The following is a 27,249-nucleotide window of genomic DNA, read 5'->3' on the forward strand; positions in this document are numbered from 1 at the left end:
TTTAAGGTGATATCAGACGGTTCATTTCTAGTTCATTTTCACCTTTCATTCGGTACATTTCACTCGAAATGAAATGTCTGAACAAAAAATGAAACACGAGTGCCGAATGAATTCATTAGTGAACCGATCCAACAGTGTTGGATATTGGCATCCGGTATCTTTCATTCCCACTCCGAATGAATGAGAAATGAACGGTCTGAACTCTGAGAGAACGTTCATTCGGATTCGGCCATTTTGTTTCGAGTCCTGTAGCCGACGGACATCACGTTGTCGACGAAGTTATAACTTTTTTTTTCTGTGTGTTATTATATTGTTTTCATGCGGCAAAATGGTGTTCAAGTGGAACGATCAAAATACATTACTTTTTTTTTTTAAATAAATTTCTTCTTTCAATTCATGGTCGCACCCACCACCGTCGACGTTTTCTTTGCTTCTGTTTTGTCAACTCTTTGATTAAATGATCACAAATTAAACTAATTTCAAGACGTACGTCTTCATTCGATGACATATTTAAAAGAAAGAACAATGAATGTTCATTTCTGTATCATTTCGTCTAAGCCGTGTGAACATAGAATGAAAAATAATTAAGCATTCACTCGAGTGAACAATCATTCGAGTGAACCGTCTGATATCACCTTAAGTCGGAGACATGTCACTCACAATTTTTAAATCATTGGTCTTATTGACCGAGAGTGGTCTGTCAATTGTGCAACTTCAATAACGGATATGCCTAATTGCCGATTCAGATCTATTGTAGTCATTCATTCAATCATAACTTGTGATACACTGCAAATATATATGCGTATAATATTCTATTTGAGCAAAATTGCAATGGAGTGTGGAATGCATTCATTTTAGTAACTAATTGCTCGCGATACGGGACCATTAGAACATTTTTTTATCAAACATAATAAACAAACTAATAGTACAAAAACCACTAATAGGGTGTACCTTGGTGCTTGAACCACACCACAGTATAAATTCCTTTTCTGTGAAACTAAACAGTTTATTTATTTATTTCCACATCATTATTCTATCCTTACAGTTACTACTAATGCGATAGAACGACACAATATTACCTACACCGATTATCTTTGTGTGTATCACCGAAAAAATGTGTGTGTACTTATTTATGTACTCGCGTTAGAAGTTATACTTCTTTGGCGTAACAAGATAATAATCTTTTCAAAAATTTATTCTACGTTTGTAGAAAAAACGACACTAACAATAGAAAATAACTAAAATGTTGACTATAGCTAACTTCAGGGTGTCGGTTTTTTGTGACTCATAATTTTTCCCTAACGAAAAGAAGTATAACTTCAATAATATATAGATATATGTTATAACTAATAATATAGCAAGCTATATATACTCTTGTCAACTCAGCCAGTGTACAAACAAATAGGTCTCCCTCGATAGAAATTCTGTTTATTATATGTATTGCGCGTGAGTGGCTTACCTAGATTGGTACATGTACGTGACATATATAATAAAAAAGGTTTAGGTCCAAACAATCGGTAATTGTTATGGTAGATACATTTTCAATATTATCAGTGAAACAGCCCATTTAGGTGTAATGGATTTTAGATTTTTTTGTAAATGTCTATATAAATACATTTTTATTTGGAAAACATTACACGTTTATGTAGGCTTTGAAGCTTATTCAATTTACATATAACTAGCAAACTCGGCGAACTCCGTTTCGCCACCAGATGGCTTCGTTTTATGTAACATTTCGTTTGGTAATCCCGCTTTTCTGTTAAAGTTTTTTTGCTATAAACCTCACGGAGCCCGAGACCTTTCCAACGAATGCAAAACCGTGGAAATCGGTTCGTGCGTTCTGGAGTTATAGCGTCAGGAAGGAAAACCCGACTTATTTTTATATAGTAGATTACGTTTAAAACAATGTGTCTAGAATTTGTTGTCATCTTTACCTAATAATTAACTTAACGTTTTTTAATGAAAAAAACCTATGATATGCACCAAAAAGATTTTAACATTATGATTCTACTAGTCGGCTTGGCACGGCTTTACATTTTTTTTTTTTGGAAATAAATATAGGCTTTGTCACAGGTCTTTACTCGTTAAGAGGCACTTAAAAAAGAAAATAAAGTTTTTATAATAATTATACTTTATAAATGTAATAATTATATATAGTATGCAAAAAGTTGTATCCAACAAATGTTGTAATGAATGATGCATCACTTCGTCTAATTTCGCTAATGATTTATTTTCAGCCAGGAATGCGGACGAAATCTTGTCAACGCTGCCTTAGTAGTTTTCTATCTCGCTCTCTCTCTTACAGTCTACTTTATTATCAGTGTGAGAGAGAAGCATATAGTTTTGCCAATATGATACGTTTGCGCAATCAGCCTTGACCTTGTAGTAGAGCTATCGCCGTACGTAGTCGAACAGTTTGCAATGTGGATGTGTTCGTTGTTGAAAAAACTAATGTTAATCAGGGCTTTAAATTAAAATATGGTTAAACTTTTGTTGGTTAAGAGCGGGCCTACAGCTAGCAAAATTTATGATTTCACCCGCATTAGTGACAAATATATGCAAGATAATATTAATACATATGTGGTTTACTTAACGAATGCCAGAATAACCACGTGGAAAGAGTAGCCTCATACCAAAGGGAGCACCGCATATGAAAACCTACTCACCTGGGCCTAAGCGTATTTATTTGTAATTCTCAGAGCTGAATATTATCTATACTAATAGATATTAAAACACTTTAAAGGTAATATTTTTTCGTTTTTTGTAAGAGTAATCTCTATTACTACTAAACCGATTCTAAAAATAATTTCGATAATGATGGCACTGTCTCTGTATTCTATATATATATATATAATGAAAATGGTCTTCGTTTGAGGCTCAATCACGCCTAAACCACTGATCGTATCGACATGAAACGACCACCATTCGATGCGAAATTTTTCCTAGATGGTTTATGGCTATTATTTATTAAATTCCAACGTTCCTTCATTTTTTTATTGCTGTTTTACTTTTATGAAAATTTATCCATACGGACTTCACCGCGGAAACATTCGGGGAGGCTTCCTAGAACCTCTAAACGTCAACATCTGTTAAAAACTCGATTTTCGAAATATATCAATTTTCTTAGCGGGAAGTTAAAAAGAAGAATAATAAAAATATGAAAAGATATATATAATGAAAATGGTCTTCGTTTGAGGCTCAATCACGCCTAAACCACTGATCGTATCGACATGAAACTACCACCATTCGATGCGAAATTTTTCCTAGATGGTTTATGGCTATTATTTATTAAATTCCGACGTTCCTTCATTTTTTTATTGCTGTTTTACTTTTATGAAAATTTATCCATACGGACTTCACCGCGGAAACATTCGGGGAGGCTTCCTAGAACCTCTAAACGTCAACATCTGTTAAAAACTCGATTTTCGAAATATTTCAATTTTCTTAGCGGGAAGTTAAAAAGAAGAATAATAAAAATATGAAAAAAAATTAAATAATGAAACATAAAATTTATTTTAATTCGTCCAGCAAAGCGGGCGCGAAACGGCTAGTATTTTATATATGCAAAAATTATAAGAACAAGATTTTTTCGTCTATTATTTTTCACCATTGTTATTTGTTAGTATTAATAGTTTATTTTTTTAATGTATTTATTGACACCTAAAAGCGGCAAATAAAGATATATATAGGTATCACGCAAAATAAATCATATAAGTATAATTTTCAATAAAATCATAAAAGTATAATTTTCAATAAAATCATAAATTAGTATATATTTAATTTTCATATAATATGTACTACGCGGTTTGATTTGAAATTTCATGGATTTTTTTATATTTAATAATTACGTATTATATACTAATATAATAAATGGGAAAGTGCTAAGTTTAGTTTTTGGATTTTATTTTACTCATGGTAATTATAATACATATATCGAGCGCTGGCGCTAAGAAGCGCAGTGTTCTCGTCAGGCGACTGACTAGTGAAACAAACAGTGTTTCGCGGAACAAAAATGGAGTAAACGTCAAATGATTTTTATTGAAATAACTTGTTAAATATACAATATTTTATAAAATCGCTAGTAACAGGTTTCAGCCAAAACTCTTGACTCCATAATACACGCCATGATTGAATGAAAACGAAATAGACAAAAATTAGAGGTGACTTTGTGTTTTTTTTGTTGCGAGCAATTTATTTTGTATTGCGTTTTAAATTAAAGTCAACCATTGAAATTATAGTGAAGGATTATTGTTTTTTTTCAAACATCACATACTTAGAACAAATAAAATCTGCGATGAGTGATTATGGTTATAGCCCGCTCTTAATCTTTGTGTATTATGATAAAATGAACGCTAAAAACTATTCATTCAATAAAACGACTCGTTTTATTGAATTAATAGTTATTCTCCACATGCGCAAATTATACATGTAGAGCTCTCTTTAAATAGACTGTATCATTAAACCTTAATCCAAACATATATATTTTAAGTACTTATATTCTACCTTAAACGTATTAAAATGCATGAAATAATGTATACTTAATGTTATAATCTTTTAAAAGAATATATGTGTATTTATTCCTCCACCTCTTTTTTAATTAGGTAGATACCTATAGACCATATGTATATATATATACCTAATTAGACCACTTAAGTTGCTCATACGCACTCTGATTCACAGTAATGACGCGTTCCCGTTTTCATTGAATATTTATGCTTCTATAGCATTGACGTTTATGTGTTTATCTAAACTAATAATTTATAATTTACGTATAGTTAAAGTAGTCAAAATAATAATTAACGTAGAAGTATTGCGTCTTTAAAATATTAGCTTTTTGTTTGTCAGACAAACTTGATATTTAAGTAACGTAGAAGACGTCTACTGTCTTGGATTATTTAAACAATATTTTCAATAGTTTGTAAAGAAAGAAAGATAAATTCGTCGGTATTAACAGTAGGTACATTAAATTCGCCTTATACAGATAAATTCATAAATTTATTGCCTGATTGTAGAGAAGTTTTCGCAATTCTATGTTGCATTATTTGAATTTAGAAGTAAATATATAAAGCAACATCTTAAATAAATAAATTTTTTGTTTAAACAATTTCAGTCTGATATTTTTATGTAAATATTGTACGAAGTCGGAACAAACAGAAGTTACATCACCGACCTTGTAATTTATGTAACGTAATACGAATAATTCGGTTTTTCATATGTTTTTATTGAAATTACTTATGCGCTGATAAGGTGTCTTATTATCAAACATTGTTGCTAACTAATTTAAATGCGACGTGCCTTTGTTAAGTACGATTATTAGATAATTCGATGTAGCTAAAGGTATTATGGCTTTGGAGAATTTCTAAATTTTTTACCCCTAAAAGTCAAATTGAAATAAAAATTATGCTATTATTTATAACTTCTCCCTATGAGTTTTTTTTTAATAAGGTCGTATTAATCCTACTACATATAAGCTCTCGCCTTAATTATCGATTGTATAGCAGTGGAGGAGTTATTTTTACACAAGGATCTTGGTTCTTGGATCGATAAGGTTCATAAAAAAATAATGACAAATCTACTGAGATAATTGTTTTAAACAGAACAGTTAAAGCAATTTTTTTTAAGAGTCGTGATATACAGGTGTCCCAAAAGTCGACGTCAAGTCGAAATTTTCTCATAGGTAATGCCACACCAGTTATGAGAAAAATTAAAAAAAAATAATAAGTCATGTATTTTTGAAGTTATGCATATTTTTTTGTTATTCCAGAAAATGCACACCATGTGACAGTTTTTTCATTCCTGTTGTTACAAATATTTACTTTTTGCCAATTGTTTTTCTCTTACGTCATCCCGAATAGTGTTTTTTGTAACCTATGATCCTAAACTCTGTGCTGATCACTCCAACTTTTAGGAAAATGTCATTTTATACATTACCAAGTTTTTAAAATTAATTTTCGCACTACTTCAACTGATCGTCCTGAAAAAAAAATGTATTACTCCAGTTTGGCAAGTAGCTTTAAAAGTTAGCGCATTTAATAAGGATTCTACAGTGGTATAACACTGAGTCCATTATTTCTTAGACCGGCCATAAGAATTTTTTTTTGTTAAACAAAGTCTGTTTTTAACAATCTCTTTGAAATTACAACAAATGATTCTAGCGCACTCAAAACGTTCCTAATGACCACAGCGTGGTTTAAATAAGATAGCCTTTTTATGGCCAATCTAAGAAATAATGAAGTAAGTGTTATACCACGTTAGAATCCTTATTAAATGCGCGAACTTTTAAAGCTGCTTGCCAAACTGGAGTAGTAAATTTTTTTTTCAGGACGATCAGTTGAACTAGTGCGAAAAATTAATTTTGAAAACTTGGTACGGTATAAAATGACATTTTCCTACAAGTTGGAGTGATCGGCACAGGGTTTAGGATCATAGGTTACATAAAGCACTATTCGGGATGACGTAAGAGAAAAAAAATTGGCAAAAAGTAAATATTTGTAACAACAGGAATGAAAAAACTGTCACATGGTGTACATTTTCTGGAATAAAAGGAAAATTTCCATAACTTCAAAAATACATGACTTAATTTTTTTTTTTAATTTTTCTGATAACTGGTGTGGCATTACCAATGAGAAAATTTCGACTTGACGTCGACTTTTGGGACACCCTGTATAAAAAAATCTTTTGTTAAATGACGATTTCATTATAATTACGTATACTTAAGATAAACATAATTTGTTGTAGTTTGAAGGCCTTGAAGTGTTGATGACCTTTTATATCGCAACATAATTATGAATTCTCATACTCCAAGCCAGTTTTGTAACATCTTGGGAAATAAAAACCTTCAGTTGGGTTATAGGTCCAGCCGACATTTATTACTAGTATGGCACGACTTCGTCTTCAGGTAATTAACCCTCAATAATTATTAATACGGTGATCTACATTAATGATTATGCCCAGAGCAAAAAAGAGTATCAGTCGGCACAACACAGTGTGTTAGAAAGATGAGGAATTCGTTCTAGACAACATAGAACAGCTTAATAATTCTTCGTCGTTAGAGGTCAGTTACACCACAACATTATATATTCAAGTTTCTAAAGCCCTGGTAAGTTAATTATTATTTCCGCCTCGTTGAGATACAAACTGCCTATTAAAATTCATATAAGAAGAATTTAAATTGAGTTTTAAGTTGGCTTGGCTTTTAATTTAATTGGTCAAAATTTTTACAGTGTAAATTTAATACAGTTTTTATCGAAAAGTGTGCAAAAATGTAAATGTTTAATTAATTATTATAATTTTAAAGCAACATATTAGTAAAGACAAATTAGTATTTTAACATTGAACTAAATGTTGTGGTGAATAAATGACAATTTTCGGTAGAGTATATGTTTTTCACAGTGAGGTCCGAAGTAAACAATAAGTTATGATTTGAAAAAATGTTATATCGTATAACTTAATATTATCTTCAATAAACTCAATATACAACAAATAGTATGTCTAACGCAAGGACTCATCAGTACCAATCTAGTGGATATTATGAAAAAGATACAGGATGTAGATTTTTTCGAATTTTAATAAGAATTAGTAAAAAAAAACAATTTTCTTATAAAAACGCAAAATAAATTATAACTCTGCAGGGGTTGAGCTTAGGGTCTATCCCCTAGTTGCGTTTGATCTACGACTTTTTGACCACCCTGTATATGCTTTACAGTCTACAACGAATGTTTCAAACAATATTTGACATATTATTTGTAATATTATTTTCATAATATTCGAATAATATCACTAGGTATTCTAATATTTTTTCGTTCATGTCTACAATCAATTTGGGTAAAACGTATTAAATTCTCCATAAATAGATAATTTACTCAGAACGTTGTATGAGCTAAAGTTATATATGTTTGCTAGCACGATTTTATTTAGCGCAACGATTGTCTAAATTATCGTAAATACGCCCCGTGGTTAGCCAGTAGCAGACACTTTTAAGCAGTAGCACTAATAAATAACATTTTAGCAGAGACTTCTTTTGGTGTAATTGATTAAGTATAGAGTGAGATTATGTTAGCTATAATTTTAACCATTCCAACCGTTGTAAAGGGATAAATTAAATTTCACAACATCGTAATCAACTGGCAAAACACTTTCACCAGATTATAATATTTGATTTTATTATAAATAGAAAAATGGCGACTTTGTATTTAAATATGTTACATACATTATATTAGCACGCTAAGGGTGTTTCTAAATATATTATCAATCATATCCGTTATCAGTAACAAGTAGTACAAAATGATAAAGGCGATAGTGATAATTATGTGAGGTATTTTTATTTAATAGAAGACAAAGTGTGAATTGTATTCCGTCTTTTATCGTCATATGTAATCGGTTCAACGGCTTTGGCGATAGACCAGAAAGACAGATTAAAAGCTTATGAAAGATTATGAAGCAATTAAGTCAATCCGGTCACATTGCGTGATTTACAACTTTAATTAGAACTTTGCAAGTACGGCAAGCATCTACTATTTTTGGCCGACCTTAAAATCGAAAACAGGTCTAAGTTCTATAATTTGAAACTCGAAAATATGTTTTGACTTTTGTTCCCTTCCCTTCAAGTTTCCCCAAAACCTCCATAACTCGAAATCTCAACCCTCTATTAGTCGAAATAATCAATGAGCAAGCTTTTAATTATTATCCTTCTGGACTAAACTGGACCTCTGTATCTCCTCATGATGGTTACTGTTAGTATCGTGTAAACGTAAGGTACTACGTATACTGAGGTTATTATATAGCATTTCACGATAATATGGTAACTATAGTTATGAGAACATGCTCTTAAAGTAATACTTGCTTTATATTTCAGTATAAACACGTACACTTAATACATTTTTGTGTCTGTTGATTATCGACCCTACCGAGCCTACCAACTACCAAATAATTTAAATATGTAATAACAAATGTACCTGCTTTTATAATTTACTTCACTCATTTACTTAATGGAAGCTTCAACAGATTAAAAATAATGAGTATTCGTACCCTGTACTTCTAATCGCGATCAGCAGCTAAGGGGGCCGTTCATGTACGTAATATTTACTGCAATTATTCCCCCCCCCCCCCCCCTCTTGTCACCAAAAGTAAGCTCTCAAAAATAATTTATTAATTTTTTGTAGGAATCCTCGAAATGTCATTTCGTTTTCAAGCATATACAATTTGTGGGTAATATGTGTAAAAAAGTAAATAATGACTGTTAACGTAATCACCAAATAAGAAAATCAAAGACCCCCCTATAGTGCTTACTAATACATGAACGGCCCCAAGGATGTTAAAAGAACTACATAGAAATTTGGTGTCGTAGTAGGGTGTCGGGTACGTTCAACTTGAAATTAAGTTTTTCTTATTGTAAATATCTACCTACATACATCTAAAAATATCCATAAAGATAAGAAGGCACGCGCTCGACATTGTAGTATGTGTAGATACTATTATCTGACATTTACAAAGTATGAGACTCGTGTTCACCTTGTCAGTCCTCCTTGACGTTGCTGAAGCTAGTAAAGAATAAGATAGAATATATTATTAGCGGATTTTTTTTATATCGTAAAAGTTGCAGGGGTATGTGGGACTCGACCCACACCAAAATCTCTGCTATTTAGAGACTGGGTGAGCAATACCCACTAAAACCAATCATTAGTGGACCTACCGAACAGCACAATTAGATAGATTCAACAATTATTTTAGAAGTAATAATAATTTGAAGATCTCCCCCAAGTTTTACATAAACACTTTGTCGCTTACAAATATCTGTCCCATCCTAAATGTTAGGCTAAATATTGAGAAATTATATCTTGTAATAATGGTTTTGCCAATTGAAAACGTTTAAGACGTAAAAAAACATTTAAAGAGTCGTAAGCCTACGTATGTACATATGTACGGCTGCCAAACATGGACTTTAATCGAGTCTTAACAAAATAAAACAGGTGTATGCCAAAATAACTTGGAACGAAGATTATAAAAAGTAAAACGAAATTTAAGAATTTAAAATAACTTGTAAGGTATTGAAATGGCCAATGGGCGGGATACATGTAATAGAAGAAGGAGAATAATGGACAAGTGTAACATCCCTAGAGATGGAAAGACAGGGAAGGTAGGTGAGGCGTTCGGAAGACGATATAAGAATAATCGTATGTAATATCGTATATATAAAAAGAATATATCGGGGGTAGAACGTTATAGAATAGCGAAGAACGGAACAACAAGTGTCGCCATTTGGAGGAGGCCTTTATCGAAATAATGATTCCCTTACTTTATATTACTAATAATAGCAAATAATGTATAAAACACTGATAAACATTATTCTTTTAAAATTCTTCAAGTTTTATTTAATTATTTTAGGAAAACCCAAAATAATTGTCTTAAAATAAAATTATTTGTAATAAATATCATGCATATCAGGCACGCTGTGAATGCAATCGTTTATCAGTTATCTTATCACAAAGTCAACAATCCTTGGAGACAGCTACTTGGCGTTACGCAAAATTGCCCGAAGACAACTGAGAACGGTCCAATTATATAATTTACCACAATCTTGATTATTATATTACCGGCGTAATTAGGGTCGCTAGAACATACAACCAAGCGCTTCAAACCATTTTATAATTAACAATCGGATCAATTCCTAAAGGTGTTAAATAATAATGTTTATTTAAATTGATTTTATATGAAAAAACTAATTAAATATATTAAGTGTTGATTGAATAATGAAAATGAAATGGTTTGTCCCGTCGATCATCAAGATCGGTTCACAGTTGGATATGTGACCGATGAGTACATAAAAAATACAAATTGTAAACCTCCTTAGTTTCTTTGTCATAAGGCAATCGTTGGCATAAGCTAATGTATAACATATTATAAAACCCAATGGACAATTGAATGTTTTGTCATTATCATTCTTATATCACTTAGACATTAGAAAAATATATTTTATAATTAATATGCGTAAAAATGTCTATGAGTGAGTTTCAACATATTTACCTATGTTCTATAAAATAACTGACTTTTGACTACGTTTAATCCACTAGGAATTGTATTTTTTTTTAACTATATTTAAAATAGTATCCATCATCGAGAAATAAATAATTATGCGTTAGAGGCTATGTATATTCTTTTTTAAAGACACATGAGGAAAAGCGTTAACGTAATTCTAAGTTACGTAATGTATATAGGCAATAATTGTTTACTGAGTAGTATGCAAGTAATGACTATAATATCTAACAAGAAGGCTCATAAATATGTAATTATGTCTTAAAGAAACTGTATTCTAGTTATTTCCTAGCTAGTACGGATATTGCTTATGAAGTCTGTATTAATTGCTACTTCCGAAAGTCCGTATGAAGAAAAAGAAGTTTGATTTTAATAGTTCTTCACGCACTTTCACCATCTACGGCCCATACTGGTATATAATATGCCAATCAAAATTAACTTTAAAAGCTATGAAACAATTGCTTTTTATTTGATGTATAACATATTTTACAGTACTAAGGACAAGACTGTGATTTGAGACAGTGCAACGTGACCCACGCAGCCGTTGCATGTATTCGAAGATTCATTCAATATTTTGTGGGCCGACAAGAAATAGCAAAAAATATGAACCAATATATTTTCTTGTCAGAGAGAGTAGTTTATGCGTCATGTTTGGATAAGGAAAAGTATTAATAAACATGCGATAAGTAAATTATGCTAACATCAAGACATCAAAACAAAAAACATGTGAGCCGTGCCCCTCGAATATCAGTTCAACGAACTCTTGATATAGCATACACAGAAATGCTTTCTAAAACCTGCTTTACAATTGTGAATTAAGAAGTGAAAATATGATAGTATTGATAAACATATTGGTGTCGCACCAGCAAAAACATACGACTATCAAACAGTCTAACCCTAAGAATATATGTAAATAAGGCTTACTGTTGAAAATATATTAAGACAGAAAATTATGAATACGTACTTTACTTTCATAATTATTTCATTTAACTACATTTACTTACATATAATGAGGTTTAAAAATAAGGAATTTAAAAACATACGTTCTGCTTTCATTTATATTATTAATCAATGTATAAATATTAACGATCTAGACACATCAATTGAAATGACATTGCGATAAAGTTTGCTTAGTTGTTCTTTTTACTGGACTTGCCTCACACTGGTGTCGGTTTGTTTAGATCGTTAGCACATTTTTGTATGGAGATGTTAAAACAGCACTTTTATTTTGTTAAACTAGAAAGAGGGAGAACTTTTTTCACATATTGCAAAGCGCGTCATCAAATATAAATTGTAGCTTTCATGCAATTTATTCTTCCTAAAGTTATATTAAAGGTTTCCACACCAATCTCAGGTAGACATATTGGATTAACGCCAGTGTAAATTTGCCTATTGTTTAGCGCTGGCCGCTCTTGCGCATCTGTTTTGCATCTTGTACCTACGTCAGCGTTGCACGTGCTACTTTGTTGCAAATGTATGACAATTTTTGCAATTACCCATTATTGTACATATTTTGTATGTTTGCTACGCTAAAGACTCTATTTGCGACTTCTATTTTTTCATGGTCCTAAGGAAAGCTGTTCTTAGAACAACGTTGAGCAACATTAATTGCTGATGTTTTAAGCTTAAGACAAAAAGTACACGCCCTCTCCCAAATCCGAAATAAGACAAATAGTCAATATGTAGCATACAAATATTTATGAATTGTATTTTGTTTCAGGTAATAACTTTTAAAATGCGTCACCGAATATTCAGAGATTTACAGTAATATGTGAGTATTGAACAGTATTTGCTCAGTCGTTGCGTAAAGTACATTTTTAAAGAACTTTTACTGGGGAGCTCCCGTCCATAGGAGAGAACAGTACTCCATGTGGAGCCGAATTTGCGCTTCATACAGTTGCAAGCGGTGGCCCGGAGTGAAGTACCGTCTTGGGGTGCTGTGCACACCAAGATTTTTGGAGGCTAATTTAGCCTGTCCCTCCAAATGAGCGCGAAACTGAACGTCGTTCGATATGTCAACGCTAAGCATTCCGATGCTGGCTCTGGCTTTAAGAAAAGTGTCTTCGAAAAGAGGAGTATCGACAAAGGGTTTTGTTAGCAGAAAACGCGCAAAAATAGTAATAAATAATAATGATTATTTTTCCGACCCAAATATCGGCCAATAGAATTGCACCATTCGACGTCACGTGGTACAACCTACATGGTATTATACTGATAATTTTTTGTGAAAATTTTCTCTGGTCGTTGCTTCAAGAAAAGTATTAAGTAGTTGTTTTATTCATTATGAAATTCTTATTTGTTAACTGTACATTTCGTCTCATGGTGCAATTCTATTGGCCGACATTTGGGTCGGAAAAATAATCCCCCGAATACCACACGAGCTTCAAAATTATCGGGTATTTCCCGATAGGTTCGTTGCAAACAATTAATATAGTCGTCATGACGACTATAAGTCGTCATGACGACTGTATTGTAAGTGATTAATAATAATTATCTTGTTTATTTAAATCAACATGACAATTAATGTCTAAAACAGTAGTAATATTAATAAAATTGAGGACATTATTAATGTAGTCGTTACAGTGTATACTGATCGGAGCAGCGTTGGCCTAGTTGCTTCAGCGTGCGACTTATCCCTGATAAAGTTTCTGTCTATGCGCGCATTTAACTTTCGGTCACGGTGAAGGAAAAAAATCGTAAAGAAACCGACGGCAAAACGTCGACAGCGTGTGTCGGGCACAGTATGCAGCCCTGCGATTCTGTAACTCACTTTTCGAACTCACGCAGCGGTTTTCGCATCGGCGGTCGCTCTCAAATCAGTCGTGAAGCAATCATTTTATGATTTGGCATTCTGAAAAGGTGGGAGCTTGTAGTTTATTGTTTATCAATCGCCTTGTCTATTAGAAAACGAAATGATAACGAAACGAAGAAAAGATACAGAAATCTGAGACGGAGGTCTTATAAGTTTGTAGCACCAGGTTTTTTTAAAAGTGTTAAGTGATTGTTACAAGTGTATCTGGGAGACTACGTTGGATGGTTATTGCGGAATTTGTTTAAAATTCAGATGTCCCTAATACGGCATGGGGGCAATTCTGCGTCTGTCCATAGTTACTTAAGGTACGTAGGTGATCTGAGGTTTTGCTGGGAATCGATCCTCTGTGTAAACACCATATGGGTCATTAAATATTATACTGCTAGTAGATATTTTGTAAATAATAATTGTTACAAGTGATTAACTAATTTATGTAGTAAATAGTGTTAATGAATGTACATTTAAGAAGTGATAAGACAAAATTCTACTTAAATTGGACTTTGGAAGTACTAATTGATTTAATGATTAGCTGAATTGAAATTATAAAACTCAGTCGTTAGAAGATTTAAACTTAACTGTATACGGTTTCTAAATAATTATAATTTCTAAGTTTCGTAGTAGTTGTTTATAGGATAAATCAACGATTCGTTGTAATTACGGCTGGTATTTCGGATATACTCGTACATTAGTAAATATAATTACATCTGTTTCCCCGTTTGTGTACTTCTAAATAGTTCACTGAAATGGGATCTTAAATATATAGAAAACTCATTTACTGTATTAAATTAAAAAAAGAAATCAGTGGCGCTACAACCTGTTTAGGTCTTGGCCTCAGATTTCTGAATCTGTTTCATGATTTCTTAAATCTTTTTTTTTAAATCTAATAGGCAAGTAGGTGATCAGCCTCCAGTCCCTGACACACGCCGTTGACTTTTTTGGGTCTAAGACATGTCGGTTTCCTAACGATGCTTTCCTTCACCGTTCAAGCAAATGTTAAATGCGCACATAGAAAGAAAGTCCATTGGTGCACAGCCAGGGATCGAACCTACGACCTCAGGTATGAGAGTCGCACGATGAAGCCACTAGGCCAACACTCAACTGAATTACAGTTACTCAAGTATTTTCTTAAATTTGCGTTTTGTAAGATGTGTAACGTTATTTATCGTATAATTCCCACGAATAAGGATTGTCTGAGTAATAATAAATTAAAAACTTTTCGGTATAACTTGATGGATTTGGAAAAGGCACCAACTCTGTTGAATTTATTTAAGCGTAACTGCATTGTAATGATATTAAATTATTTTTTCTACTTTAATTGTATAAAATCTTTCATACATGTGTTATATACGGATTAAATTATAATTGATATTCCTTGGAAAAATACAATGATTTATTGGTTAGGTATATATTTAAATCGACCTTTCAAAGCTTTCCCAATCGAATCGATCGGTTTTATTTCCTTAATGTAAACCCTGTTTTTCAAGGCTCGCCTTGGTAGCCTTGGTCGTTTTTAGTAAGTTAATGATGATATATATTACACTTTGATTGTTATTAGTATTCCTTATTACATTCTAAAAAATTAGGTCAGATTTACATTTTTCCGAAATAGGTTGTACATTGCTTCAAGGTCACTTAAGGATGGAGGTATAAGGTTTAAGGCAAAACATACAAACATTAAGTAAAATATATTTTTTTATTTATAATGCGCAGCAATGTGTATGCGAGTAACACAAGGTACATACATAAAATGTTTTGTAAAAAGCAACGATAATGATGCAGTTTTTAATATGATTTTTTGCTCCTAAAAATAAAATAATGGCGGTATGTACGTAGATGGAAAGGCCAGTAATTATTGTTCATTTCGGTGTCTCGGTTTATTCTTATTATAAAAACTAAGTTAAGATGTTTATATTTATCTCGCTTTTAAAGAGGTTTAAACCCGGAGAAGCGGGAATGTTTATATTCATCTAAACCTAAACCTGTATCGTAATATATTTTTCACAGGAGCTAGTTTTAAAGCCTATGATTACTATGCACAGTAGATACATTTCGAAATTAAATTAATGTAAATTTTTTAGATATAGAATAAAAATATATAAACCCAAACGTATATATATAAAATAAACCTTAATTAAAGCTTTTTTGTAATATAAAGACGTATTCGAGAAAAAATCATTAATTTACAATTATCAAAGTATGAACGAATAGCGTTGGTTCGCTTACATTAGCGATTTTTTCAAAGCGATCCGAGAGGATTTATAATTCTAGAATATGCACAATAGTATTCATTATTTTTTTTATATCTTCAAGTATTTCAATATTTTAAAACAATATACTGGTTAACTACGAGTTCTTGGAATAAAAGGATCGCAATTAAAATGCGACTTGGATGAATTCACATATTCTTGATAAGTAAAGTACATAGCTAAGTAATATACCTTACTGAAGCAGTAATTGAGATGAATGGTTGGTTTAGCGCACTGTTTGCCGTGAGAGCATAGGGCTGTCTCATATACCTTTTTATATTTTTTTCTAAATGTTTATTCCTACAAAAAATATGATTTGGCTGCAAGTCGTTACCGTTAAAAAAAAATAGCATATATGTACATATATATATATATATGTGTTATCTAAATGAAATTATTGTGTCTGTAAAATAATTACGTTTATGACCAAATTAAGATGTTATTAACGAAAAGCTTAATAGCTGTTAAATTAAAGACTAAAAATAGTTATTATCAAAAAGGTTCTATTATCACAAATTATATAAAGGATCTGATATCTCTAAATAACTAATTGAAACGTAAAACACATTTAAGCAGCGATTAAAGGAAGGAACTAACATATCTGTAGAAAATTGTTCATAAAATGATGAAACAGGACAACAAAAAACATGCATGTTCGGAAAATTAAAGACAAAGTGAAAAACAGTGCTTTACAAAAATAACAGCAGTGGTAACACACTCAAAAAAATGTAAAGTGGAAATGAGCTGGTCATACTGGCCGCGTTTGTGATGGCAGAAGTATGATCGAAAAGATCCTTACTTGAAATGGCTCTGTGTGCAGAAAAAGTAGGGGGTGCTCACCCAAAACCTGGAAGGTAAAAAAAAGAGAAAGCGGGGAAAGATTGGAAAATATTATAGAAGATGAGACGTAGATAGAAGAATTTGGAGGAGGCCTTTACTTTAAATATAATAATAACATAAACTTAATGTAACTTAAATTATAGTACTCGATTAAAGGCTATTTTTTATTTACTTGTAACTACTTATTATTTTAAGTACCTACCAAACAACCTACGCAAACCTGCAACAGACGGATACAACACGTAAGTGGTTTCTTGGTGCTTTTTTAGGCTTTAAGCAATAATTAAAAAAAGAAATAATTATAATTTGCAAAAACCCTGTACGTCATGTGTCGTCCAAGGCGACAACCCTGAATGCGTCATGCGCTACGTGCTACTAGTGCGGTTAACGCGTAATTTTTTGCAATTAATTTATGTAATGTTTACTTGAGTCAGTCAGCGTCGGACGCCGGTGCATGGTGCATGGCTGCAGTGTATATAATATTGTGATATCTGTGTTTTTGGATTGACAGTTGACAGCTTGGTATGCTTGCCTATAAATAGTACGTACTTTTCTTACTCTCTCTAGTATTCTTCTAAGCAAGTTGTAATAAGAATTCACTTATAAAATAAAGTTTTTTAGTTGACCAATAGTAAAAATTTTCTGTTGCAAAATACCGTAACTACAGTTACTGAACTGAAATCGCGTCCTACGTTGCTATTAACAAAATTACAACAAATTGACCTTCATTTCCTTAATGGATGGTTTCAGCATGGCCAAATTTGAATATAATGACAATGTAGAATCAATATTTTATAAAGTATATTTTGTAGCTATAGCATTTTGTAATATTAACTGATTTATCATTTATTTGGATTATCCGTTCTGTCACAAGAATATTATACACAAAGTAAAAAGTTTCTTAGTCTTAATTAAACGAACGATACGAATAAATTTATTTAAAAAAAATTACTTAATTAATGGGACTACATACACATAGTTACCATAACAATATTTTATATTTCATAAATCAGCGGAAATCCACTTAATATAAAGCAAATATATATGTTAAATAAAAAAGCAACAATGTCTGTAACTATATCTTAAAATAAGTTGAACCTTGGACAATACTTATTGTGATGTATAAATCCTACCCTATGTTTTAAATAGATAATATATCTGATATCTTTATTTATCAATAACAGAACCTAGGCCAATTGTGATGCTAGTAAAAATTTGCGAATAAAATTATTTTATCAAGTTATCAATTACACATTATTAACTGTGATAGTCTTGGTCTATCATTTGAAATACGACCTTGATTAAAGATAAAATCAAATAAATAGTACTTACTCTGATTGTTTAAATATTACTATTTTTTTTATGGCTCTGGCACGATTTGTGCATTAGCCAGCGTCAAGTATAGGATTTTTTTTATAATTCGTGCTAGTCTTTAGAAATTCGACCGTGTCCTACATGTGCGGTTTTAGGCACTCGCCCGGTACCGCACAACCCTCCCAAAGGCCGAGAACAAATTTAAATTAAATTCAAACTTGCCCTCGAACCGGGAATCGAACCCGGCACCCCTCACCTAGCTGCCACTTAATAAGACCGCTAGGCTATGAGGCCCCTAATATTACTATTAAAACCAAAAGATTTCATTCTTTTTCAAAATGGCTTCCCAGTGTGGGACACTGATCCATCTATACAGTGTAGATCTGATCCGGGTATGGGTCAAGTAACCTAATACATAGTAATTATCTTAATATAAATTATTGTTTTCTTTTTTAAATGTTTATTTTTCCTACCGGAAATGATTAGTGGTAATGCACTATTAATAACGAGTCAGGATGTAAAGTGTCTTAGTCATGCGTTTCTGGTTACTGTGACGTAGGTATATCAGACGGGTATAATTTCGTACTTGGACCTTAGTTTTAATAGCAGTTTTCTAACTAGTTAATACGTTTTCTTATTTGCTAGGTATGTTTTTTTATTTTTTTGCAATTTGATGAAACCACAACTAAGTCTTATACATAAATCATGTATTCATTGAAATTCATTCATCAGAGGTTCTTAACATATTCTACTAACCATAGCCTAAAGATTAAACCCCTAGATTTGGCTTCTGCAAAAATACTATTTAACAACTTTGCCGTCTACTTAAGTTACCTGTATCCACTTACCCATGACTTGCTTGACCAATTTGAATAGTTAAATATTATAGTTAACTACGCACGTAAAACATAAAACAATCAATGTTTTTTTTTCTACGTAAAATATTATATATCATCAATCATTTTCAGAGAACCCAAAGTGCTACGAAATTATTCGTCAACATCACAAGTTTAACGAAAAATTTCGTAGCACGTCTACGAACTGGTAGCGATTATTTGTTTATGTATTGATACAACGTTCTTGATTGCCTCTGTGATATTTAATATTAAAATGCCAATGAACTGACAATTTTATTTTTTGTATTATTTGTTCTTATATATTTTTGTACATACAACTCTAATAACGTAATTATGAAGACAATTCCCTTGATACCCTATCCGATTATTGTACCTCTCATTTCCGGTTCAATGGTCAAGGATTTTTCCTGGAAATCACGTATATTGCTCAAATAGCAGCCAATTCACCAAGTCAATATTCCGTTAATTGGTTTTTCTTTCTCTGTCATATATGTAGTTCATATATTTAGTTTCTGAGATAACTAACTTTAAGTAAGTACTGTTTTACTTATCGTAAACAATTTATTTTATTTTCAAAATTTTTAACTTAAGTGTATTTTTATTTTAAGTTTAACCACTTAATATCGTAAATAAAAGGACATCGTAAACGAGATAAATTATGCAAATTCAAAATATTACTGTAAACCGCAACCTCGATTCTTGTTATTTCGATACAATTTATCGACTCGTGCGCTCGATCGACTAACAGCGTTCCATGTAATTAACCGAGGAATTAATTAGCGATGCTCCATATTAAATATCGACTTTAGTTGTAAATTATAAGGTTGATTATCGATTGTATAATAAGTTGTGGGTTTTTCTCGTCATGAAGGTAAACCGGGGTAAGTGCGTCACGATTCACAACCCTTTCATTTACTTATTAAAGTCAAGGCTCGTACAATTATATGATTGTTTTTATGAAATAGGTATTCGTCTTAGAACAATACTTTTATTAGATTGCAGGGTTAAAGGGAGGAAAACAGATCAGGTAATTGCTGCACGCTATTTCCCTCAGCGCAGTTGAAACGGTGTTCTTCTAAGATAGAATAATTTAAGTTCCGTAACTAAAAATATTGACAATTCGGTTGTGTCCTATCTTTCAGAGAACAAATTAAATTATTTTTATGTGCCGCTCCAAAACTCTGAAACAGACAGCATTGTTGTCATTTTATCGTTATTATTCTTATTGACATTATTACTACTTGGCGTATTATTTTACAGTTTGACCTAAATCTAAATGCGTCAAAATATAGGTCAAACTTTCTTATCATTGTTATCGAAACAATTGTTTGTTAAATGACCCGGCAAACCGCTATTATAATTCGCGTGTTTCCTATATTCGATAATCCTAAATTGTTTACAATTCAATAATTTGAATAATTAATAATAATTAAAATGAACAATGATTTAGCATTCGACCGTGAATGGTTCACTCACTGCGTATAATTATATTGGACAGTTCACTCACTGCGTACAAATATATTGGACAGTTTGGTCTTTTTAGTAAACTTGTTGTAAATTTGTTCGATATCCTACGTAATAACTAAGTTTAGTTTTTGTTTCGATTAAATTTAATTAGTTTTGTAAAATATAAAATAAACTTAGTCTGTGTCTTTCTTGATAAGATTTTAAACATTTCTTAACCGTAATAGCAACTCAACTCAAACCAGGAAGGATGCTTCCTATACTATGACTAGTATTATAAAGCTTTATTTAGCGAATTATTATTTTAATCTTAATATATATAAATTACGTGTCACGTTGTTTGACCGCTATGAACTCCTAAACTACCGAACCGATTTCAATCAAATTTACACACCATGTGTAGTTTGATCCAAATTAAAAGATACGATAGTTTACATCTCAATTTATACCCAAAAAAATTTTTTTATTGCAAAATATTTGTTTATTATTTGATAGTCACAATTCTAACAGATGGCGCTGTGTTGAAAGTACCAACGTTTCACATAAGCTACAATTTAATAGCATAACCACCAAAAAGCATGGTGGTTCCCATGACTGGTGTTCTCCTACCGTTTCCCTTGAATAAGTTACCACTATGTAATATAGAACCTTATAAAACCTTAGCCACAGCAACGCTTGGCCGAGTCTGCTAGTATAATAATATAACCTTAATGATCAGTTTAATGTATCACGACTTCTGCAGTAGTTAAGGGTTCTGACGACTAAGGGATGGATAATAAGCACCTCGCTGTACTCACGCAGCTTGACTTTAGCAATGCTTTCAATACAGTAGACCTTTAAATTTTACTTGGGTTGCGTCGCTAAATAAAATTTCTCCACCGCTGGTTAGACTGGTTTTAAAGATATATTTACAGTCGTTACTAGCGTATTGAAATAAATGGAATCCATTGTCAGTGGAATAATGTAGATACTGGTGTTCCGCAGGGCGGCGTACTTCTCTTCTATGTTTTATCTTCATCAACTCTCTCACAGCGCGTCTATCTGCTTATTATCCTGTATGCTGTTGACCTCTAAATTTAGTTCAATCTACACTCGATAAACTTCCTCTCGCGAGTAAAGAATTGAGATAAGCCAAGATCAGCGGCTTGGCCTTGACTCTCTGTAACACTGTTAAAAACCTTGGTGTTTTCTTTGACCAAACGTTGTTCTGGGCTCGTCGTGTAAAAGAAATCAGCCGCAAATTATACGCCGCTTCAAAAGCTCTGACACATCTTTCCAATTTCCGCAGACTTCTTCCTATTTTCGATTAAGCGGACTCGTGCACCTCTGACGTGAATGAGTATCTGCTTGATAAAATTGTTCAACTGCACACTTCTTTTCTTCTTTCTGCTTTTTTTCCGTTTCCTCACTAGGGTTGCTTGAAAGATAGCTTGTTAGCGCTATGGCCGCCCGTTGTCTTATCATGTATGTTGCCTGATTTAACTATAATATAACTATGCAACGTGTGAATGAATAAATAAAAGCGTAACACTGACATGCTTCATAAAGTTCAAATGGAATGCAAAAGCTTTATTGTTTGCCATTTATTGAAACAATTATGACCGGCGTCGCTTTGACGTTTATATCAAGCCATAGGAGAGTAATTGCTCGTCGCGCGTCAGTAAGTTCATTGCCCTCCTTATCTCGATCGATAAGGGCTGCATAGCGCCGCCCATGCAACGTATGCATATAGTATAATCTTATGATCACTACCGCAACTTACCGTGGTATGGATATTGTTAGGCTCGGGACTCCAGCAAGGTCAGACAGGATTCCTTGTTGCCCAATTTACTTGCAATCACAATGAACATATTTAATGTCAATGCACCTTTAAAGTGGTATTGAGGTGGTGCGGTCAATACGTAATCCGATCGTTTAATCCCTGACCCATAAAAAAATATTTATTCAAATCGTTGAATGTAAGCCGGTAATGGATGATGTTGCGAGGAGTAGCACCAATCCGCTTGGAATTCTAATATTGCTTGTGGAACCTTATAAATGCATTAACATAATTAACGTCACTATTTTATATCGTTAACATTTTTTATTTAATTGATCAGCTTTATAGTGAAAGTACGAATATGGTACATTTTGAAAGTTGTTTTGTATTGCGTTAAATTGTGTTGCAAAAGTAAAACGTACAGGTTCTTATGTAGTTCTATAGTAAAGTAACAGTGGTCCTACATGCCATAGATTGTCGGCTGTCATATGCTCTTTCTTTAAACCAACATATAGCAACTGAGTATTTTGGGGATACTCACAACCATATTACCTAAAATAAGCCGTAAGCTATCAATTGACAAATCAATTGAATAAAAAAAATTAATTTAACTAACTCATTGCGTACTCATTGTCTACTGATTGTGACTGTGCACTTATGACATGATAAAACTGTCAAAAAGCAATACATTATTGATAAATGTTTGTTAGTCAAACATATATTTCAAATAGTTAATTAAAGTATCAGTGTGATAACAAATAGGGTATAAAACGATGAATGACATGAACTGCTAGTATTTCTTACCGAGCATTCTACATTAGTAAAGGGGTGGAAATTGGGTCAAGATCAAGAGACTGTAGATATACTGGTTTGAGCTTGCATCCATACTAAACTCCTACGGACCTGGCTCATCTTAATCTGGAGAACGTTAATGTTTACTAACCTAGATATGAGACAAATAGTTAATAGTGCTATTTCTAAACTATGTATGTTTTTAAACGTATGTATGATGTAAAAATACACTTTCATAGAACTGCCCTGCGATTCTGTAACTCACTTTTCGAACTCACACAGCGGTTTTCGCATCGGCGGTCGCTCTCAAATCAGTCGTGAAGCAGTCATTTTATGATTTGGCATTCTGATAAACAATAAACTACAAGCTTCCACCTTTTCAGAATGCCAAATCATAAAATGACTGCTTCACGACTGATTTGAGAGCGACCGCCGATGCGAAAACCGCTGTGTGAGTTCGAAAAGTGAGTTACAGAATTGCAGGGCTGGACAGATATTTAGTATAAATGCTAGGCTAAATGGAGACGTTGTGCTTTGGGTTTGGTGCACTCCAGACACTGGATTGACTATGCCCATGTATATAGCCCATACTTACAGCTTTTTGATAGGAATCCGTGGTATAAAATGAAAGGAGAACCTGTAGTAATATAACCAATCAACGTCTTACAAGTGCTGTATTGCGCAATCTTTATCGACTTCGAACGCTTCCAATAAAAGTGTAATTACTTTTACGAATCTAGTACATTTTCGAGCCATATTACACTCCACGACAACTGTAACATCACGCGCAACACATCTAGAAAACTCACGAAGTTACGAACTATAGCTGTTAACCTCTCAAATAATACAAAAAAATAATTAAGCAGAGAAATCGATTAAAAATGCAGAAATAGTCATTTCTTTTTGGCATCTAAGATTGTTTGCAAATGCCTACGCATCGCTGCCAAATTCATACGTAATACGAAGTGTTCTTTTAGTTTTTTTTTTTCATTTTAAGTACATATGCATTACAATGTGTATGATTTGGGACGCTTTTAAGTAAGAAATACCTATGTCAGGGTTCCCAGCTCTTCCATAACAAACGTAAGTATAAATTCCTTAAAATATTCCTTATATTTTAGTTAAGCTTCAAAACAGCCTGCTGCCTCTCCTTGGTTTCGTTATTGTTAATACGCAGTACGAATTTACGATTTGAAGGCTTTTATTGTTATTATATATAATTGGTTCTTGTGAAAAAGACTATTTCTAATTTATCAACTAGGCCTACTTCAATTACTCACGGACATATTAGTCAATATTGATAGACATTTATTAAATAAACAAAGTATAAATACGTAATTTTTTAGAATATTTATTCAGGCAATGTACTTACAGTAAATGCTATCAAACGTAGATAATGGAATGGCCGTGAAATAAGAAGTGGATTGCCCATTCAGTTGTTGCCCCCACTGTTTCTCCTTCCCTCCCACCTGTTGCCGGGCATAGGGGGTTGGCAAGGACGCCTCTCGTGGGGAAAATACAGAAAAGCGTGAGCTACTGTTGCCAGGGCAATTTAACATGTATTACTAAATTAAGATTGGTGTTGATAGGCTTATTATAAAATGTGGACCAATGTGTTTTACGTAACTATGGTTACCGACACGGAACTACCGAGAATCTTCTATGATCGTCTACATACTTTAGTGCGTTAATTTGTTTAGCTAGATGACGGTAACAATAGGTTTCAAAGCATTTTGAAAATTATTAATAACAAAACATTCAAACATTAATAATTCAATTATTGATATTACATAACCCACAGCAGCATATAATTCATCAAAAAAATTAAAATCAGTGCCCAGCTAGCATACAAATCCCGCAATTTCATTCGTATTGAATCAAAGGCTCCACCTATTTGTTGAATTTTAAATTAATTGCTTAGGTGAACCGTTATAACATATTGTTTGTTTTATATTAATTATCTAGAGAAGTTTAATGTCACATTATCGGTTCTTTCAAATCCATGAAAGGATTCGCGTATAAATACAAAATCTGTATTTTTAGACCATTTTAGGCCATTGTACAACTTAATTTGCATTTGTCCTGAATTATTGTGTAATTGATAGAACCGGTCAGTTTATATTCGTACTCAATTGCTTTAGTCGCTCTAAACCAAAATAAAACTATTATTTACGAATAAATTTTAATTATAAAAACGGACTTTTCGATGTGTTCTTTATCTGTTTTTACGGTCCTCAATATCAATTGTCAGATGAATTGTATACTATTTTTGTGTTTGATGTGTGATTAGGATATGGACCAAAAATATTGAAAAGTTAATCAATAAAGGAAAAGGAAAACTCCTTAGAAAATAGAAGAACTGAAACAGGTTTTCATTTCGCTTAAAGCAAATTTCACCGGACAAGAAAAACGGTCGATTTTATATTCATAGGCAACTTTCTACATAATATTGGCTTGGTATGTAATCAGAGATACCAGTATGCTGTCTTGAGCGCCATTCACCGACACTTTTGTATTCAAGCCATTATATGCTGTTGTTCAAGCAATTAGTGACTATAATTGCTTGATTGCATTATTTGCAACGATTTTTTTATTAACAGGTGGCTAACGGGCAGGAGGTATAACTGATGTTAACTGACACCGCCGCCCATGGACACTTACAATGCCAGAACGCTCACAAGTTCGTAGTCGGCCTTTTAAGAATTGGTACGCTCTACGTTGGAAGCAGTGGCCCCTCCTTTAGACTTTCCTTCCAAATTACCGCGAATGGACGGCGTTCGATATACCAACGCCTAGTATTCTAATGCTGGCTGTTCTGATGTGGCTTTAAGGGGAGGGTCTTCGAAGAGAGGAGCAGCGAGAAAGGGTAATTTTTAGGAAATTTGTACATGTATGAATTACGCTACGCCGCAGTTGACTAATAGTTGAGTTGTAATAATAATATTTTCTTCTACCTATAATTTTTAGATTTATTTATTCGGACCAAAAGTTTAGAGTTGGCCTCGTGTACACTGGGGGTGATTTGACAAACCTTTTTTGCATCCTTCAAATAACTTTTTTACTTTCTATACTTACTAGGTTTTAGTACTAAAAAAGAAACAAGTTAGAAGGAACGTGTTTTGCAAGCATAAATATAAAGCTAGGTATACAATGGACGTTAATTAGCAAATCAGGTCCACTAGTTAGGGTCAGTACGCACTACATACAATCTCTGCTATTAATCAAAATTATATTAAATATAGTGTAAATATCACAAATATTAAGTTAGACGCGTCATATTTAACATCAATTATAATTATAGATCAGATTTTAATAATTACATTTAAATATAAAAGAAACTCGAAAGAGAACTTTTTGTTTATAAAGACTAAAGTGTTTGAAGTCACAAAATGCATTTACTTCGTCACCGCGCCGCCATAGATTATAATCAAGACTTCTTTATTTGAGAATCTGTATATATGTGTGTCATTAGATAGCCCTACATTGCTTACTTAGTTACGGCCACAGACTTAAGTCTGGCACTACCTTTAATGTTTAAATATAGTGGTTATGTGTGCTACTTTCAAACGATGGTCCATTTATTGTAACCAAAAGGCAAATATCATAAGTAGATCGGCATGTATAAAAACAAAAAATATTATAGTATAGTATTTGCTTGATTTTACTATAAACATGATTGTATTTTAAAAAAATCTGCTATTATTTATCTTTAGACAGCCGAACCTCCGGATTGAGCGTCTATTGTACCACAGATTATAGACTACAATTGCCCTTATTTTACTGGAATTCTCAGTGTGTACACAGCGCTTCATATGCCGCATGAAACGTGTCAATCAAGCTATTTGGTTTCGGTTTCTAAACACAAATTGTTTGATAATTAATTCTGGTTGAAACATTGTTTACTTGTATTGTGCCGTCTCGCGTTATATTTTATAGTCTTAAATAAAACATTTACTATCAGACAAATGTTCGACAATTCAAACAAATATAAGAAAGAAGAAGTGTATAGACGCAATGCTAGACTAACCTAGTGACCACAGCACGGCATTTCAATGAGTTTAGTGCAGAGACATGATAAAACAAGATATTAAAAAATGTTTTACATTAACAAGCCTAATTATATGACGCAGTTTG

The 27,249-nt window shown here is 32.6% G+C and overlaps 1 protein-coding gene across 6 annotated transcripts in view; it reads left to right on the forward strand.

Moving 5' to 3' along the window:
- LOC125050841 (nuclear factor of activated T-cells 5) overlaps window positions 1-27,249 on the forward strand; it is a 73,583-nt gene that overhangs the window by 9,525 nt on the left and 36,809 nt on the right. Inside the window, exon 1 of one of the 6 annotated variants that reach the window (XM_047650891.1) lies at window positions 17,363-17,470. The exons of the other annotated variants lie outside the window; for them this stretch is intronic. The gene's annotated coding sequence lies outside the window, so the exon portion shown is untranslated. Of the gene's footprint in view, window positions 1-17,362; window positions 17,471-27,249 lie in introns of those variants that run through there. 6 annotated transcript variants of the gene reach the window in all.

This window comes from Pieris napi, chromosome 7 (genome assembly GCF_905475465.1).
Source record: "Pieris napi chromosome 7, ilPieNapi1.2, whole genome shotgun sequence".
NCBI lineage: Eukaryota > Metazoa > Arthropoda > Insecta > Lepidoptera > Pieridae > Pieris > Pieris napi.